The sequence below is a fragment of the Malus domestica genome, chromosome 12 (assembly GCF_042453785.1).
Source record: "Malus domestica chromosome 12, GDT2T_hap1".
Lineage (NCBI taxonomy): Eukaryota > Viridiplantae > Streptophyta > Magnoliopsida > Rosales > Rosaceae > Malus > Malus domestica.
In genome coordinates this window covers 7,707,958-7,716,849 of record NC_091672.1, presented here as the reverse complement: position 1 = coordinate 7,716,849, position 8,892 = coordinate 7,707,958, and the positions used below count along the sequence as shown (strand labels likewise).

At 37.1% G+C, this 8,892-nt stretch overlaps 1 long non-coding RNA gene across 1 annotated transcript; it reads right to left on the bottom strand.

The window, feature by feature from the left end:
• Positions 1-6,848: 6,848 nt before the first annotated feature.
• Positions 6,849-7,408, bottom strand: LOC139190022 (uncharacterized). The gene is made up of 2 exons (XR_011573989.1): positions 7,134-7,408; positions 6,849-7,035 (listed from the first exon to the last, which is right to left on the bottom strand). It is a non-coding gene; the product is annotated as an uncharacterized lncRNA (long non-coding RNA).
• Positions 7,409-8,892: the final 1,484 nt, after the last annotated feature.

The window sequence follows — 8,892 nt, the reverse complement described above, 5'->3', positions numbered from 1 at the left end:
CCATCAATTTCATATAAGCATGTTTTGGGACCTCCATTTTGCTCTTCATTGTCCCTTTTCTGAGTTGCATGATCAACTACTTCACCCTCATGCTTTGCCATTGCTAATATATGAAAACAAAATTTTCAAAAGGAAAGAACATCAGAACACATCACACATCAGAATATTAGTTACTAGTGCGGGCTGATCAAAGAAATAATATGGACTGACATTTCAACTTTGACGATATTTTAGTCAATATATCGTTGTATAAAAAATAAAAATCAAAACAAAAACCAAAAAATTTCAGAATTTAAAAATTTTTTTTTTTAACAAATGAATCTACACTAAGGGGGTGGAGGTGGGTTAAGTCTTACAATGAGTTTGTCATAATAATGTAGATTAGCTTTGCATTTGGCGAGAATCGAATCTAAGACTTCTCACTTACCTAAAATTCACTTGAAGTCTATGAAATTTCATTAAACATCATAAATTTATAACTCTTTTACAAAATTTTAAAATCTCAATTGAATACAGTCTTAAATATAATACAACGATATATTTACACTAATGGGATGAAGGGATAAACTCTATAGAACTCGTCATTCATGAGTTTTGAATCTAAGACTTCTCACTTACAAATAAAAGAAGAATATCACTAGACTATTGTATTAAGTTTATTAAATTAAACTTTGAAAATAAAACTACAAAGAAACTCACTCACTTCAAGTTACTCCCTACTAACGCCAATGTCTTGCTCTTTTAACGTTTTGTTACTGTTTTCATTTGATTATATATCATTTTAGGCTTTTTAATTAAAATGATCTCTGAGATTTACATAACTTCTGACTTTGGTTCCTGAGATTTGAAACCAATAGAAGCGATCCCTGAGATTGTCCATCATCAACCATTTTGGTAATTCGATAAAAATTATGTAAAGTCAGAATCAAAATAATGAAAATGAATTTAATAAACAATAGGCTAAAATGATTTGACAAAGATTGAAGATATTTTTGTTATTTTATTCTTATTTAATAAAGATTTTTCAAAGAATACCAAAATGATTGATAGTGGACAAAACCATGGACCAATTCTATCGATTTCAAATCTCAATGACCAAAATGATGAGTTATGCAAATCTCAGTGACTATTTAGGCTGAAACGTCATCTTTTTATACTTACATATTTATTTACTCTACAAAAGATCATGTGGGTGCCAACATACTATTTACGAGATTTGAGCTCAGACAAATAGAAATCAGCTGAAGTAATTGGTCTTAAACAAATCATTTACGAAGTCGATTTTAAGATTTCTCACTTACGAGTAAATAAGAATATTAATGCCGAATCTAAAATCAAAATCAACAAATTAGAGTTAATCTTACCTCTGATGTATCTTCTTCTATCCTGAACATTAGACAACCCGAATGTAAGCGTTGCATGTATTAAATGAAATTGAATATGAATGCGCCCAATACTGAATCACAGGCACAACTCTGATAATTACAACAACGACAACAAAAAAAACACCTTAAAGGTGAAAATAGTCGTTGCAAGCAAAGAGAAACATCAATTTGATTAACTTTAACATCCATATAAGAAAGAAATAAATATGTAGAAGATCAAACTAAATACGAGCTACACTTCGACTACATGTAGTTGACTAATCTGAACTATAAGTCATAACAAAACAAACCTTAGAGGCACTTCAGGAAATAATACCTGAAATTTGGTGAGCAATTTTCACTCGAAATAAGTTTTCAATGAAGAAATCTCAAAGAAATCAGTTGTATATCGGCCTTTGATTAAAAGGTTGAAGCTGTTACTTCTGTTTTTCAGCCATCTTCAAATAATGTACATACATGCTCAGTAAAATCTACGTCGAGTTCTACTACTTTATGGTATGTTTTTAAAAGGGTATCTCAAACAACAAATAATTGTCTGTAAAACACCTAATTATCGTCTGGATTATATCATATTTAATGTTTCAAAACTTTTCTAGAATTAGAGTTGTTCAATTGGTCTTATCCTATCATGTATGGCCCTATGACACTTTACGGTGTAATATGAGAAAATTAAAATTTTGGCCCATTTTAAAAATTATCATAAACGTGGAGGGCGTGATTTTACAGCTGTCTCTAACTTTGTTATATTTTACATCCCCGAGGTTGTAAGATTACAAAAAATGCCCTTAGAAGGGACAAGTGGAAGTCCTATGTGGACATTTAAGCTCATTTTTTATCTTCTTTGTTGCCATATTCTTGAAGTACTTATCGATACGAACGTGTGAGGCCAAATGAGACGTAAATCAAACTTGTAATGAATTTGCATGTGGAAAATATTTTAACTCACATAACTGAGTGGAACCTTTCAAATTTGCATGTGGAAAATATTTTATTGTTTCTATTTTGGTAAATGGGCTATTTATAGAAACTTTTCCTTTAAGGAAATTCACTCCCACCGACACTCCACCTCTTCATCGTTCTCTTTTCACACCCTCGGTTCACACTTTCTCTCATTCCCTCCCTCCCGTAAACTCAAAAAGTGGCGACGACGCCACCGTATTCTTCAGTAAATCAAGCCTCGAAACAATCACCATCTTAATCTACTCCTCAAACCCAACAGAACTATACTTTCTATTTTCTTGAACTTGCAGCCAAAGTCTGAGAACCACGAACCTAGTCGGGTTTGACTTTTCACGCGAGTTTCTTGACAATTCAAGTGGCGGCCAACCTTAAGGTTGCCATAAATCGACTTCTTATCAACGCATGTAACTTCTTAACCCTTTGGTTGTGAGGATACCCATCATATTAGTGAGTTTCGACGCTAATCTTCACAAATCCGTTTTTTAGCGAGTTTTTGCATATCACGGCGACCCATGTTTTGTTTTAATCTCGTTGAGTTGGACGAGATTATTACCACCATAGGACTTACAATCACCTTTAGACTCATATTTGACCAATTTGTGCTCAAATCTACCTTGGAGTAAGAAGATTCAGAATTTCAGGTTTCTAGTCGATATTGTTCGACCATTTCAACCATTTTTTGGACTCCCAGTAAGTATTATCTTGTTACTCTCTTCATAAGCTTCATTTTGACATAATGATCGTGAAAATTTGTTGGTTTTGACTTTGTTATGTCTCTATGAACATTTATGTGAGATACTAAGAATTTAGCGAACCTCCTATCGACAGACGGCAATCAGCAACGTCTCTGACGACTTGGGAGAGAAAGAAGACAACAAAATGTTCTGTAACGATGACGAAGTATTCTTTAACAATGTCAATGCGTGGCCGTGCATGATTGATGACAAAAAATATTCCATCTAATCAACGACGATGAAATATTCCACTGTCGGCGCGTGGCCGTGCATGAGACAATTTTAAGCACTTTCAATTCTCGTTTTGAGTAAACAAAAGGAATTTCGAGTATTTACGAACTTTGAGCAGTTTAATGATTAGTATAATGATTTCACATAAAGGATTGGCAAACGGGTCCTGAACCCGTTGGTCGAGGTGGGTCCAAGTGATTGGGAAGGTCTAAATTTTCTAAATCCTGAATAGGCGGGGCATAACACACCCCGACCCGGAATGTCCACTAGGACTCCGAATCAAGTTATACTGACTGACACCCGAAAGGTGACAAAGCCAAAAAATGTAGTGATGTGGAAAATGTGAATAAATTTAAACCTAAAAATGCCTAAGTATAAGAGTGCGCTGGTGAGCGGGAATGAATGCATATCACACGTGATGTCAGAACATAAGTAAAGTACATTAGAGTGGATTAAGAATTATACCATTGAAGGTAATCGTCTACACCAAGATTTGCTAAGAATCATCGTCGATACAAAAGCTCAGCAATAAAACCTGGAGGGGCAAAAAATAAGGATGAGCGAGTCTAAAAATAAAGCTTTTCGAAAACATAATAACCCATCACTGTAAAACAAGTATAATTTCTAAAATATACATACTACGTATAATATGAAAATACTTACCATAGCCAACTGTATTTTAAGAATGCCATATGTCACAACTTTTGTAAATAAATAGCTGACGTCTGCAATCACATATTCTCGCATAAACAAACATATCATATCGAGTGCTCATCAACACATGCTGACACACAAGTTCATGCAGAGGTATTTTGACATGAACATGACTGGGTGTAACAATAATATACGTTCTAGTACTACAATCACGTGAAAACTGACGCTATGCACAACACATATGAATTGGAGTTGCCTAATGCAACCCGTACAACAGGACTGGCACTTACAATGGATCCAAAGTGAGCGTACGGTGCGATGTGCACATACATGTAAAAGACTGGCCCTAGCCCGGGTAAGTACCAACACCGGTGCAACAAACGATGAACAGATAACGTAAATATAGTCATGCCACAATGATTCAATAACTCTAGTCAACATCACATTATTCATAGCCGTAAATTTAATGATTCCCTAATTCTTTGCGTTACGTCATTTCCTATAAATATTAATTTAACTACAACATTCATATAGAAAATTCATTATCAAATGTATATATGGAAACCAAGAATTTATGTATGTATATATCAAAGAAAAGACCCACTCACAAATCATGTCATAGAGTCAAACTCGCCTCATAGCATTGAGAGTCCTTGCAATGCGTTTCACCTAGAAACGAAACCATTTATGTAAATAAGTAACGAACTAACGTATAAACGCATTTTCGTACAAAATATGGCTAAGAAAGAAACTATTTTAAAATGGTCAAATTTCGGAAAACTGAAGGTGGATTTGGGTCTGGCACGTTGAGAAACCTAAGGAGGGACCTCGGGCTTCTCCACGTGCCGCCGTATGTGCCGCCACAAGGAGACTGCGTTGGTAGCCATGCGCCGCACGTGCCACTCGCGGTGGCTCTTTCATGCACGCCCACGCGACTGCGAGTGTGACCGTACTCCCTTCCTCGCAAAGGTCTACGTTTTGCAGGTTTTGGTTCGATTTCCAAAGCTTAATTCGAGCTCGATACTCAACCAAAATCAATGATTCAAAAGCCATTTTGAAGTTAGAAATGTAAGGAACAAAACCATACCAAAGTGGGGCCAAGTAAAGGTTTGTGTTGGTCAGAAAAAATGGCCTGAAAATGACCAAATGGTCACGGATTTGAGTTTCCAGAAAATCTGGGGAGGTTCCTCCATGGGTTTTCTGCATTAGATCACTCATAAATCTCATATTTAAGGTTGAAAAATATCACTAGGAGTTCACCTATGAGTCGGAGTTGCCTAATGCAACATGTACGACAAGACTAGTACCTACTTGGATCCAAGGCGAGCGTGATTGTAGCACTAAAGCATATATTATGATTACACCCAGTCCTGTCGTACAGGTCACCGTAGGCGACTCCGACTCGTGTGCTAGCATAGATTGATAAGCATCAGTTCATTCATACAGGTTGTATTAGGCGACTCTAACTTGTGTACTAGCATAGATTGATGAGCACTTGATTTTACTTATATTACTGTTGAGATTTTGTGATTTTGGATGTCCTGCCTTTAGTTACAAGATATTGTGCTGTAATGAATTCTTGAGATTTTGCAGACTACGGTAAATAGTTTTATACTACGTAGTAAGTATATTTTGGAAACTATACTTATTTTACGGCGAGTGGTTACAATGTTTTCAGAAAGGTTTATATAAAACTTTATTTTCAGGCCCACTCACCCTTCCATATTTTAATAGCTGAGCTTCTTTATCGACGAGGATTCGTGGCAAATCTTGGTATTGGAGATTACCTTCAATGGTATGATTTTAAATTCACTTTACTGTACTTTACTTATGCTCTGATATCACGTGTGAAATGAGTTCATTCCTGATCACAATGCACTCTTATATTTAAGCACTTTTAGGTTTAAATTTATTCATATATGCCACTACACTACACTTTATGGCTTCGTTACCTTCCAAGTGTCAGCCAACACAGCTCGATTCGAAGTTCAAGTGGACATTTTGGGTCGGGTTGTGTCAGTTGCGCCCACGTGTTCGTAGTGATGAGTTCTACAAGGGTATGCTAAAAGAATGTTTCATACGTCTTGCAATACGATGGTCAACACAAGTCAACACCCTCGCCTTTAAGGGTATTTTCGTCAATTCACTTATTTAAAATTAATAAAATCGTAAAATGAGGGACGGGTTGTCACATGGCATGTATAAATAATTGAGAAAACAGGCCCCGCCTGGACTGACACCCCAATACAAAACTCCAATGCATTCCATGCACAACGTTCTGAACCATTAGATTGGAGTGCAGAGAGCTCCACAACACCCTTTTTCAGCTCTTTTTCATATGGAAAATGGCCAAAGTGATTCAAAACCTCCTCTTCCACTATCACTTACTTTATGATACAGATTTACAGAAAATGACAACAACCTAGAAAAAAGATCAGTGTTGTTGTCATATTCAATTTACTTGGTCCAGTCGCTCTAGTTTTGGGCTCAGCTAGGCCCTTACCTACCACTAATTTCACATATTAAGATAGACTTATCCCAAGGATTTTAGAGGCCAGGCAAGGCAAGATGGCTACGATCCTACGACTTAATAGTGAGTCAGCTTTGTTTTCTAACCTATACTATATTTATATAGTTTCCATAACTGCTTTTATGGAATTTTTTTACATCATGCCATGCTTTTACTTAGAAGCATTGATGATGACGTTGATTTATGAGATTTATGAAATTATTGGTGGCATGTCCATACACATTTCAGCTGCTCATCATGCATGCTTACCTTAGGCCTCGTTTGGCAGCTCGGACTGTACTGACTATTTCTGTCGGATAGGATAAATAGCCACCGGATAGTACTGACTAAATTAGTCGGGCGTTTGGTGCAGTATCGGATTAATGACCGTATTATTTATACTGTGTTTGGTTTTATACCGGATAGGCTAAATCAAACTTAAAATTAAATTAAACTTATAAAAATAAAAATAAAATCTGAAACCATCCCTTCTTCTTCCCTGTTCTCTCCGCCGAACCCCTCAAACGCCCTCCCTCTCTCTCCCTTCTTCTTCCCCGCCTGCCTGCACATTTGGTGAGCAACCATGAGTCATCAGATCCACATCAACCCAAATCAAGATGCAACAAACGAAACAAACTAACGATTTGTTGACAAGGTTACCTCCTGCACTGCAGCATCGCAAGTGGAATGGACTGGCGGCGGTTTGACAGAGAGAAGGAGAGTAGTTTGTTGGCGTTTTGAGAAGAGAGGTTTCCCAGACACCATGCCGGGCAAGAGAGTGCATGCTTCTTTGCAAGACCCAGTTGCAGGGGAGGACGACGACGTCAACGGGGAGGACGACGACGGCGACGGGGAGGACGACGATGGTGAGAGAAGGTGACGGGGGGGGGGGGGAGGACAACGACGCCTAGAGAGAGAGAGAGAGAGAGAGAGAGAGAGAGAGAGAGAGAGAGAGAGAGAGAGAGAGAGAGAAGGCCGAGAGAAGGCGAGAGAGAGAGAGGGCCGACTAATAATCCGGGCCTTTTGGTTGGTTTTATTAGTCCGGTGTATACCGTACTAAATAAGCACACCGGTTAATTTAATCCGGCGCTTATTTAGTACGAGTGAACGCCAAACACCCACGTCCGTATAATTAGTCCTATCCGATCCTCTATCCGATCTGCCAAACAGGGCCTTAGAGTCTATAGTACTCATTTAGGCTAGGACTAGCTTGTAAATTCACCTTGCATTGTTACACTTACATTGGATCCATTGTAGGTGCCAGCCTATACTAGTTACTTTTGCATCTAGGATCGTATGTGAAGCGTTTAGCGCCAGCTTCACGTGCATGTAGTACTCAAGTGTAGATCATTACACTAGCTTATTCATGTAGCTACTTTATGCATTGACTTGTGTATACATTTTTATGAGAACATTGTTTTATATTGTTAAGACATGATGACACAAAGAAGAAGAGGAATTATGAAATATTTGTAACATCCAATATAAAAAAAGGGAACGTGCCCCTGGACATGTTAAATGACTAAAATCACTTGATTTTGAACTTCAAGTTTGTTGGTGTCAAAAGCTCGAATAAAGCCCAAATAGCTTCAACGTGTGATTTGTTCTAAGTGTTCTTTCGGTTTGATGTCACGAGATGATTATCTTGGAGGTCGCCAATAGACATATTGTGTTTGGATTTGTGTTAATTTAGCATGTAGATCTAACTTCTTAACAATAAATTATTGTACACCAAATAAGACACTAGTTCAAATAAGTTATTTTAATGCCTCGAATGAATCAGAACTTAAAATCTAGTGTGAAATATGTTGCCTAAGTTGTAAATCAAAATACGATAAGAATAAAAACACAAGAACTAAATTTAACCATTTTATGATGGAATCAAGATTACAATTGTTCACAAAAGAGATTTATGGTTGATGACTCAATCTACATAACTGAAAAGTAAAGAGACTTCAAAAATGTAATGAAAGCAGTTATCTCCAACAAGATTTAGGCCATAGAAGGAAGATTAACGCTAGAGAGTCTATCGATGTCACTTATGATACATTAGACTGAATGAGAAACATTATCTCAAGGAGGCGATCACCGTTGGCTAGCAGAACCATAAATGTTTTAGGTCTGAGGGATTGTGAGTTGTGTTTGCTTTGAAGAAAGCTTGAGATTATGCTGAGATACAATTATTGAAGAATCACTTGAATTTGTATAACCATAGAGACTGAATTTGACGAAGACCCATTTCTTAAAGATCTCCACCCTATGTATGTATAGTGTAAAAATGCACAAGGAAAAGGATTTGAAATTTGACATATGTCCATACCCGCCAAACCAAACCGCGATTGTCTGATGTCTTAGTTAAAATCGAACTGATCCGTTTTATAATTACTGGTCGAAGTCCGCATTGATCGGACCGTGTCCT